The sequence below is a fragment of the Loxodonta africana genome, chromosome 9, assembly GCF_030014295.1.
Source record: "Loxodonta africana isolate mLoxAfr1 chromosome 9, mLoxAfr1.hap2, whole genome shotgun sequence".
In the NCBI taxonomy this organism is placed as follows: Eukaryota; Metazoa; Chordata; class Mammalia; order Proboscidea; family Elephantidae; genus Loxodonta; species Loxodonta africana.
The window spans coordinates 118,706,059-118,716,942 of NC_087350.1; positions in this window are offsets into that span (position 1 = coordinate 118,706,059).

Sequence of the window (10,884 nt, forward strand, 5' to 3'; positions counted from 1 at the left end):
TCAGGATAGATCTTGAAACGTTCTTTTTGACGATGAATGCAACACCATTTCTCTTCAAGTTGTCATTCGCAGCATAGTAGACTATATGATTGTCCGATTCAGAATGGCCAATACTAGTCCATTTCAGCTCACTAATGACTAGGATATCGATGTTTATGCATTCCATTTCATTTTTGACGATTTCCAATTTTCTTAGATTCATACTTCTTATGTTCCAGGTTCCGATTATTAATGGATGTTTGCAGCTGTTTCTTCTCAGTTGGAGTCGTGCCACGTCAGCAAATGAAGGTTCCAAAAGCTTTACTCCATCCACATCGTTAAGGTCGACTCTACTTTGAGGAGGCAGTCTCTTCCCCAGTCATCTTTTGAGTACCTTCCAACCTGGGGGGCTCATCTTCCAGCACTATATCAGACAGTGTTCCGCTGCTATTCATAAGGTTTTCACTGGCTAATGCTTTTCAGAAGGAGACTGCCAGGTCCTTCTTCCTAGTCTGTTTTAGCCTGGAAGCTCAGCTGAAACCTGTCCTCCGTGGGTGACCCTGCTAATATCTCAATACGGGTGACATAGCTTCTGGCATCACAGCAACATGCAACCCCCCACAGTACGACAAACTGACAGACACGTGGGGGGTGTGAGTTTAGTGCTGTCGTTTTGATTTGTGTGTGTATGTTGTGGACAATTTCCTTGTTCCACTTAATTTTGTGTGCTGAGTCATTTTTCTTTATTTAGTTTCTTTTTCATTATTGTTGATTTTGTGTTTGCTGAGCCTTTATTTATTTTTTTCTTTTTTATTTTCATGGGTAGGTTTGTTAGCTTCCTTTGTGGTTACCTTAAAATTTACCTTTATTTTCCTAAGATTAAACCGATCTTTTTTTCTTGCTATCGCCTTAACTTCCTCTCCATATGGAAGTTCTGTGATTATACAGTTTATTCCCTCTTTTTTGTCTTGACATTGTCATTGTTTACATATTGATGTCTCTGGTTCCCTATTTTGAGCCTTTTAGCTTTGACTTGTTTTTGCAACTTCCCTGTCTGGGTTGATACCTAGTTGATCTGTCCTGTGTTTTAGTCTTGGATTGTTGTCTAATATTGTTGGTTCTCTAACCAGAGTAGTCCCTTTAGTATTTCTTGTAATTTTGGTCTGGTTTTTACGAATTCCCTTAACTTCCATTTATCTGGAAATGATATAATTTCACCATCATATTTGAGAGACAATTTTGCTGGATATATAATTCTTGGCTGGCAGTTTTTTCCCTTCAAAGCTTTGTATATGTCATCCCATTGCCTTCTTTCCTGCATAGTTTTTGCTGAGTAGTTGGAGCTTAGTCTTATTGGTTCTCCTACGTGGGTGGCTTTTCAGTTATTCCTGTTGCTCTCAAGATTCTTTGTCTTCAGTTTTGGCAAATTTCGTTACGATATGTCTTGGTGACCTTCTTTTGGGGTCTGTCCTGTATGGGGTTTGTTGAGCTTCTCGGGTAGATATTGTCTTTCATGATATCAGGTAAGTTTTCTGCTAACAAATATTCAACAGTTTTCTGTTATCCTCTTCCTCCCCGCACCCCCTGCACCCCCCCACCCCCGCTCTGGTACTGTGATCATTCATAGGTTTTCCCTCTTGATAGTGTCCCACATAATTCTTAGGCTTTCTTCATTTTTTTTAAGTTCTTTTTTGTGATTTTTTTCAACACATAAATTGGTGTCAGGAGATTTATCTTCAGTCTCGCTAATTCTGCTTCTGTTGGCTCAAATCTGCTCCTGTGACCTTCTATTGTGTTGTCTGATTCTGGGAGTTTATCGGTAATCTTTTGGATTTCTAGTTGCTGTCTCTCTATAGTTTCTAGCCCCCTGTTGAATTTGTCATTTTGTTCTTGTATTCTTTTCCTGAATTCCTCTATTGCTTTGTCTGTGTGTTCCTTGGCTTGGTCTGAGTTATGCCTGATCTCCTTCCTGATGTCTTGGAGACATTCTATCTCAGGTAAAATTGCATTATGTTATCTTCTTCCAGAAGGTTTCCTGGTTCTTTATTTTGGTTGCTTGTTGGAGACATCTTGACCTGCTTCTTTGTGTGATTTGATATTGACTGTTCACACTGAGGCATCAATAAGTTATTGTATTTAATTACTGTATGTCTGTTTACTGTGTCCTAACTTTTTGTTTGTTTTGATATGCTCAGGTAGGTTGGGCATGTGGGCTACTTTGGTTATTGGTATCTTTGAAGATTTCACATCTTGTCTCCAAGTGGTTAGAGCAGCTACTAGGTGTATGAGGCCAGGAGTCTGTTCACTTTTCTTGTGCAGGTGCAGCACAGGTGTCCAGATTGTTGGTCACTGAGTGAGTGGTACAGATTCTCACCTACAGTCCTAGATGAGAACGGTTGTGTAGGGATGTTTGGAGCAGGCACAGGTGTCTGGCTGCAGTAAAGAGCTATGTATAGAGCAAGGCAGGGGGCTGATGGCTGCCCCTGGGTGCCTGGGTAGAGGGCATGTCCCCGTCTCCTAGAGCATGTATTGGTGAGGGGATATTGCAGCTGGTCCTTGGGCACCCAGTGCTGTTGACTGGAGGAACTGGAAGACACCACTTACTCTCAGACGCCTGTCATGGGTGGCTAGATGGAGTAGGTGGTACTGCTAGCCCTGAGGCCCTTGATGTGGGTGGGTGAGGTCCCTGCTTAAGGGACAGGCTGGTGTCAAATGTCTCAAATCTGCAGCTCCCCATTAGATGCTGCAGTTGAAAATCGCAGGTGTGTGCTCAGCTGTTTTATCCTAACGAGGGCATGTGGTATTGAATCGGCCCACATAGATCTAGGCAGGGCTGAAGGACGCTTCAGGTCTGTGCCCACCTTATGCTAGTGGCTGGGCAGAGCTGCAGGGCCTCCCAACCTGACCGGAGTTCCTGGCTTAGGTGACGTGGTGTTTATTTAAAGCCAGGAGACTGGTGTGTGTGTGGATAACCCTGAGTTCCTGCTTAGGGGGTATGGCAGTTGTTGAATACTGCTGGACTGGTGTTGGTGTGGAGTGGAGTGGGGGATGGGTGAAAAGACAGAAGCACTTCACTGTGAAACTCTGGTGGGGGAGGGGTTATTTTGCCCCTGCACGGTAGGTTGGATGCTTGCACTAAACTTTTGTAGGTCCAGCGCTGCCTCCACCCAGCTCCAGAGGCCTGTGCAGACTCACCACCACCCAGCCTCACCCGGCATGGTGAGACATGTCCTGAATGCTGCTGCTCACCTCAACCCGCATGTGCCGGCCTACCCAGCCAGGAGGGTCCTGACAGCCTCGTGACTGGCACTTCTCTGCTGCTTTTGAAATGTCTCTCCTTCCCCTTGCTACTCAGTCCAACTCTTCAGCTTTGTCTTTGATGTTTAGGGCTCCTAGATTGTCATATAGAATCAATTCATCTGTTTTTTCGGGTCTTTGTTGTAAGGGGGACGACAGGAAGCATCTGACTATTCCTCCATCTTGACCCCTCGCTCTCCCAAAGATTGTTTCTTTCTGTGTATAAACCTTTTCATGAGTTTTTATAGTAATGGTCTCATACAATATGTGTTCTTCTGTGATTGACTTACTTCACTCAGCATAATGCCCTCCAGATGCATCCATGTTGTGAGATGCTTTGCAGATTCATCATTGTTCTTTATTGTTGCCTAGTATTCTGTGGTGTGTATGTACCATAGTTTCTTTATCCATTCATCTGTTGGTGGGAACCTAGGTTGTTTCCATTGTCATAGAGTAATCATCTGTACTCTGGTTAGTGTAAAATTGAGAGATTTATTTAAGAAAAGAGATAGCTTGAGCTGGGACTAAATGGAAATCCTTGCAGTGGAATCCATAAATACCAAATGGCAACTCAGCAGTGATGTTTTATAGGGGAACAATGGATGCGAAACATGTTATTTGATTGGTATTTACAAACTTAGATCACTGAAAGACATTACTTGATTGTTAAGCACAGGCTTAGATCATCAAAAGGCATTACTCTATTGGTAGTCGATCATTTTAAGGCAGGGCTTCTGCTGGCAGAAACCTATTAAAACAAAGGTTTCTGTGGCAGAAACTTGTGACGCATGAGATCTTAAAGCAGAACTTGGAAGGAGGGCTTCTTGTGTCCAGTTCTGTAAGGCAATTGGATTTAACGAGTGTATGTTTCTTTCTTAGATTGGCTACAGTGCAGAGGTCACACTGACATGTGACAGGGATGGGTGGCAGTGCAGTTATGTAGTCATTACTGGACATTCTTCTCTTAGAAACAGTATGGAAAATGGCTGCCTCTGGGGTGAAAACAGAGCTGCGGGGAATCACACCCAGTCCTCAAATTGTCCGTTTCAGATCATATCAGGTACCTCAAATTTTTCTTTAATTACCTTACACACCATTCTTTTGCTATAGTGAACAGTGCTGCAGTGAACATAGGTGTTCATATGTCTATTCGTGTGATGGCCCTTATTTCTCTAGGATGTATTCCTAGGAGTGGGATTGCTGGATCATAATGGTATTTCTATTTTTAGCTTTTTAAGGAAGTGCTATGTTGTTTTCCGAAGAGGTTGTACCTTTTTGCATTCCCATCAGCAGTGCCTAAGAGTTCCGATCTCCGCACAGTCTCTGCAACATTTGTTATTTTCTGTTTTTTTGATTTGTGTAGTAATGTTGGGGTGAGATGGCATCTCATTGTGGTTTTGATTTGCATTTCTCTAATGGCTAGTGATGGTGAGCATTGCCACATGTATCTGTTACCCGCTTGAATATCTTCTTTGGTGAAGTGTCTGTTAATATCCTTAGCCCATTTTTTAATTGGATTATTTGTGTTTTTGTTGTAGAGGGATTTTTGTTTTCTTTATGTTGAGATGTGATCCATACTGAAGGCGGTATTCTTTGATCTTCATCAGTAAGTGCTCCAAGTCCTCTTCATGTTCACTAAGCAAGGTTGGGTCATCTGCATATTGCAGGTTCTTAATGAGTCTTCCTCCAATCCTGATGCCCCATTCTTCTTCATATAGTCCAGTTCCTTGGATCATTTGCTCAGCATACAGGTTGAGTAAGTACAGTGAAAGGATGCAACCCTACCCTGATGCACACCTTGCTTGCCTTTAAACCGCACAGCGTCCTCTTGTTCTAACGACTGTCTCTTGTTCTGTGTACAGGCTCATCTTGAGCACAGTTAAATGTTCTGGATTCTTTTCACAATGTTATCCATAATTTGTTATGATCCACACAGTTGAATGCCTTTGTATAGTTAGTAAAACAGAGTTAAACATCTTTGTGGTATTCTCTGTTTTCAGCCATGATCCATCTGATATTAACAGTGGTATCCCACATTCCACATCCTCTTCTGAATCCAATGATCTTCAGTAAAATTTTACTTGTGTGTGATATTAATGATGTTGTTGAATAATTTCTAAATTCTCTTGAATCACCTTCCTTTGGAATAGGCACAAATATGGATCTCTTCCAGTTGGTTGGCCAGGTAGCTATCTCCCAAATTTCTTGGCTTAGTCCAGTGAGCCATTCCAACACTGCATCAATTTGTTGAAACATCTCAGTTGGTATTCTGTCAATTCCTGAAGTCTTGTTTTTTTCCCAATGCCTTCAGTGCAGCTTGCACTTCTTCCTTCAGTACCATCTGTTCCTGATCATCTGCTACCCCCTGGAGTAAGTGAACACCAACTAATTCTTTTTGGTACAGTAACTCTGTGTATTCTTTCCATCTTCTTTTGATGTTTCCTGCGTTATTTAATTATTTTCCCTGTAGAATTCTTTAATTTTGCAACTTGAGGCTTGATTTTTTTTTTTTTTTTTTAACTATTTCAGCTTGAGAAATGCCAAGCATATATTTTGCTTTTTGTTTTCTAACTCCAAGTCTTTGCACATTTCATTGTATAATTTTACTTTGTCTTCTGGAGAAGCTTTTTGAAATCTTCTGATCTGCTCTTTTACCTCATGATTTCTTCCTTTCACTTTGGTTACTCATCGATCAAGAGCAAGTTTCGAGTTTCTTCTGACCTCTCCTTTGATCTTTTCTTTCTTTCCTGTATTTTTAATGATCTTTTACTTTCTTCATGGATGTTGTCCTTAATGTCTTTTCACAACTCGCCTGGTCTTTGGTCACTAGTGTTTAATGAGTTTAATCTATTCTTGAGATGGTTTCTAAATTATATATAAGGACCCTGAAAATTTTAGTTAGGTTGGAGCCCTGATGACTGAGCGTGATAATGATGTGCTGCCCGGCTTTGAAGTTGTCTGTTAAACCTGCACAGCAGTCTGTTAATGGTGGTCTGAGTTTATTTTTGACAGAGACGAGACAAAAGTAGTGGGGTCCCACAATATGTTGCTAATGCATGCTCATCTGCAAAATATTTATATCTGTAGGATTCTTTTCTGTATTCTATGTGTGTCATGTTTGGTAAGAGGATATTTTTATTACTCCTAAATTTTTACACAAGTCGACACAATTTCTGAGGAGCTGGGCTCAAATGACAACCCTGAAAGAGTATAGTAAGCCTTTTAAGTTCAAATAGGACCACATTTTTAAAGGCTTCTTGTTTTCATCTTCAAAATCTAGTCAGATGAGCCAGGTTTCATTCAGGTAGCCCTGAGGGCTTGAAGGAAGTTAGTCATTTTAAAATAAACTAATACTCTTAGTTCCAGATAAAAAATATGACCTTGATCCTTATTAATTGAAACAGGGCCCATTCATCATTTGTGGAATGCTGGCCATCTTGTAACTCTTCAAATACGACCTGACTAGAGCTATGGGATGGTCAGAGTTAGTACTTGTAGATTTTTTTGTTTTGTTTTCACGTAGACAAGCAGTTTAGCAGAGGCTACTCAATTATAGGTATGGGAGGTATTTTTATGGACTGAAAGACTTTGGAAAATAATCCATAGGCTCGCCTTCAAAACCAAAACCAAACCAGTTGCCATGAAGTTGATTCTGATTAATGGTGACCTTACGTGTTTCAGAGTAGAACTGTGTTCCGTAGGTTTTCCATGATTGTAACCTTTTGGAAATAGATTACCAGGTCCATCTTCAAAGGCGCTGCTGGATGTATTCAAACCACCAGCCATTTGGTTAGCATGTCAATCATTTGTTCTGTTCAGGGACTCCTTCCTTCAGTAACTGCTTTTTTAGAAATGGATTTGCAGTTGTCTCTGAGTTGCACGTCAAACTTGCTTTCTAAAATTGTCTTCTATTTTAAAAGAACGTTTTGTAAAATATCCTTACTTTTAATAAGTTGAAAGGATACACCAATACATAGAAGCCTCTTTTTTTAAAACATCTCGATACCTTTACACCATTCAGTGTTCTTACATAAATTCTTTTCCTAATTGATGTGTTAGCTTTAGCTGTAGAAACATTCAGTTTCCTCTGCACCCAGGACAGACAATGCTCGAGGGTACCATGTGAGACTGCTCAAGGGAAATAAATATCTTACATGGCACATGCTGTGAGGTAGGTTCATATTTCTAAGTAACTGTTATTTCTATCATTTTTAAGTATACATTTCTCTACATGTTTTTATTGGTGTTAGGTGCCATTAAGTTGGTTCCAGTTCGGACTCATAGTGACTCTGTGTACAACAGAAAAAAACACTGCCCAGCTATATCCCATCCTCACAGTCATTGCTATGTTTGAGCCCATTGTTGTAGCCACTGTATCAGTCCATCTCATTGAGGGTCTTACTCTCTTTTTTAAAAAAATAATTTTTATTGTGCTTTAAGTGAAAGTTTACAAATCAAGTCAGTCTCTCACATAAAAACTTAACACAATACTTGCTACATATTCCCAATTACTTCCCCCAGCATGAGACAGCCCACTCCCTCCCTCCACTCTCTCTTTTTGTGACCATTTTGCCAGCTTCTAAGCCTCTCTACCCTCCCATCTCCCCTCCAGGCAGGAAACGCCAACATTGTCTCAAGTATCCACCCGAACCAAGTAGCTCACGCCTCACCAGCATCCCTCTCCAACCCATTGTCCAGCCCAATCCATGTCTGACGAGCTGGCTTCGGGGATGGTTCCTGTAGTGGGCCAAGAGAAGGTCTGGGGCCCATGATCACTGGGGTCCTTCCAGTTTCAGTCAGACCATTAAGTCTGGTCTTTTTACGAGAATTTGAGGTCTGCATCCCACTGCTCTCCTGCTCCCTCACGGGTTCTCTGTTGCATTCCCTGTCAGGGCAGTCATCGGTTCTAGCTGGGCACCATCTAGCTCTTCTGGTCTCAGGTTGATGTAGTCCCTGGTTTATGTGGCCCTTTCTGTCTCTTGAGCTTGCAGTCACCTTTTGTCCTTGGAGTTCTTCTTTATCCTTTGATCCAGGTGGGTTGAGACCAATTGATGTATCTTACATGGCTACTTGCTAGCATTTAAGACCCCAGACGCCTCTCTCTCCAAGGTGGGATGCAGAATGTTTTCTTAATAGATTTTATTATGCCAGTTGACTTAGATGTCCCCTGAAACCATGTTTCCCAAACCCCCGCCCCTGCTACACTGGCCTTCGAAGCATTTAGTTAATTCAGGAAACTGCTTTTGGTTTAGTCCAGTTGTGCTGCCCTCCCCTGTATTGTGTGTTGTGTTTCGCTTCACCTAAGGTTCTTATCTACTATCTAATTAGTGAATACCCCTCTCCCACCCTTCCTCCTTCCCCCGCTCGTAACCACGAATGAATGTTTTCTTCTCAGTTTAAACTGTTTCTCAAGTTCTTGTAATAGTGGTCTTATACAATATTTGTCCTTTTGCAACTGACTAATTTCACTCACCATAATGCCTTCCAGGTTCCTCCATGTTATGAAATGTTTCACAGATTCCTCACTGTTCTTTATCGATGCGTAGTATGCCATCGTGTGAATATACCATAATTTATTTATCCGTTCATCTGTTGATGGGCACCTTGGTTGTTCCATGTTTTTGTTATTGTAAACAGTGCTCTAGTGAACATCAGTGTACATATATCTGTTCATGTGAAGACTGTTATTTCTCTAGGATATATTCAAAGGAGTGGGATTGCTGGATCGTATGGTAGTTCTATTTCTAGCCTTTTTTTTTTTTAATAATTTTTATTGTGCTTTAAGTGAGAGTTTACAAATTAAGTCAGTTTCTCACACAAAAACCCATATACACCTTGCTACACACTCCCAATTACTCTCCCCCTAATGAGACAGCCTGCCCTCTCCCTCCACTCTCTCTTTTCATGTCCTTTCCGCCAGCTTCTAACCCCCTCCACCCTCTTATCTCCGCTCCAGGCAGGAGATGCCAACATAGTCTCAAGTGTCCATCTGATCCAAGAAGCTCACTCCTCACCGGCATCCCTCTCCAACCCATTGTCCAGTCCAATCCAAGTCTGAAGAGTTGGCTTCGGGAATGGTTCCTGTCCTGGGGAAACAGAAGGTCTGGGGACCATGACCACCGGGGTCCTTCCAGTCTCAGTCAGACCATTAAGTCTGGTCTTATGAGAATTTGGGGTCTGCATCCCACTGCTCTCCTGCTCCCTCAAGGGTTCTCTGTTGTCTTCCCTGTCAGGGCAGTCATCGGTTGTAGCTGGGTACCATCTAGTTCTTCTGGTCTCAGGATGATGTAGTCTCTGGTTCATGTGGCCTTTTCTGTCTCTTGGGCTCGTAATCACCTTGTGTCCTTGGTGTTCTTCATTCTCCTTTGATCCAGCTGGGTTCAGACCAATTGATGCATCTTAGATGGCTGCTTGCTAGCGTTTAAGACCCCAGATGCCACTCTTCAAAGTGGGATGCAGAATATTTGTTAATAGATTTTATTATGCCAATTGACTTAGATGTCCTCTGAAACCATGGTCCCCAGACCCCTGCCCATGCTATGCTGGCCTTTGAAGCGTTCAGTTTATTCAGGAAACGTCTTTGCTTTTGGTTTAGTCCAATTGTGCTGACCTTCTGTGTATTGTGTGTTGTCTTTCCCTTCACGTAAGGTAGTTCTTATCTACTATCTAATTAGTGAATACTGTTCTCCCACCCTCCCTCGCTCCCCCCTCTCTGGTAACCACAGAAGGATGTTTTCTTCTCAGTTTAAACTATTTCTCAAGTTCTTATAATAGTGGTCTCATACAATATTTGTCCTTTTGCAACTGATTAATTACACTCAGCGTAATGCCTTCCAGATCCCTCCCTAGTATGAAATGTTTCACAGATTCCTCACTGTTCTTTATCGATGCGTAGTATTCTATTGTGTGAATATACCATAATTTATTTATCCATTCATCCGTTGATGGGCACCTTGGTTGCTTCCATGTTTTTGCTGTTGTAAACAGTGCCGCATTAAACGTGGGTGTGCATGTATCTGTTCATGTAAAGGCTCTTATTTCTCTAGGGTATATTCGAAGAAGTGGGATTGCTGGATCGTATGGTATTTCTAGCTTTTTAAGGAAGCGCCAAATCGATTTCCAAAGCAATTGTACCATTTGGCATTCCCACCAGCAGTGTAGAAGTGTTCCAGTCTCTCCACAGCCTCTCCATCATTTATTGTTTTGTGTTTTTTGAATTAATGCCAGCCTTGTTAGAGTGAGATGAAATCTCATTGTAGTTTTGATCTGCATTTCTCTAATGGGTAATGATCGTGAACATTTCCTCATATCTGTTAGCTACCTGAATGTCTTCTTTAGTAAAGTGTCTATTCATATCTTTTGCCCATTTTTTAATTGGGTTGTTTATCTTTTTGCGGTTAAGTTTTTGCAGTATTATGTAGATTTTAGAGATCGGGTGCTGATCAGAAATGTCGTAGCTAAAAACTTTTTCCAAGTCTGTAGGTAGTCTTTTTACTCTTTTGGTGAAGTCTTTGGATGAGCATAAGTGTTTGATTTTTAGGAGCTCCCAGTTATCTAGTTTTTCTTCTACGTTCTTTATAATGTTTTCTATGCTGTTTATGCCATGTA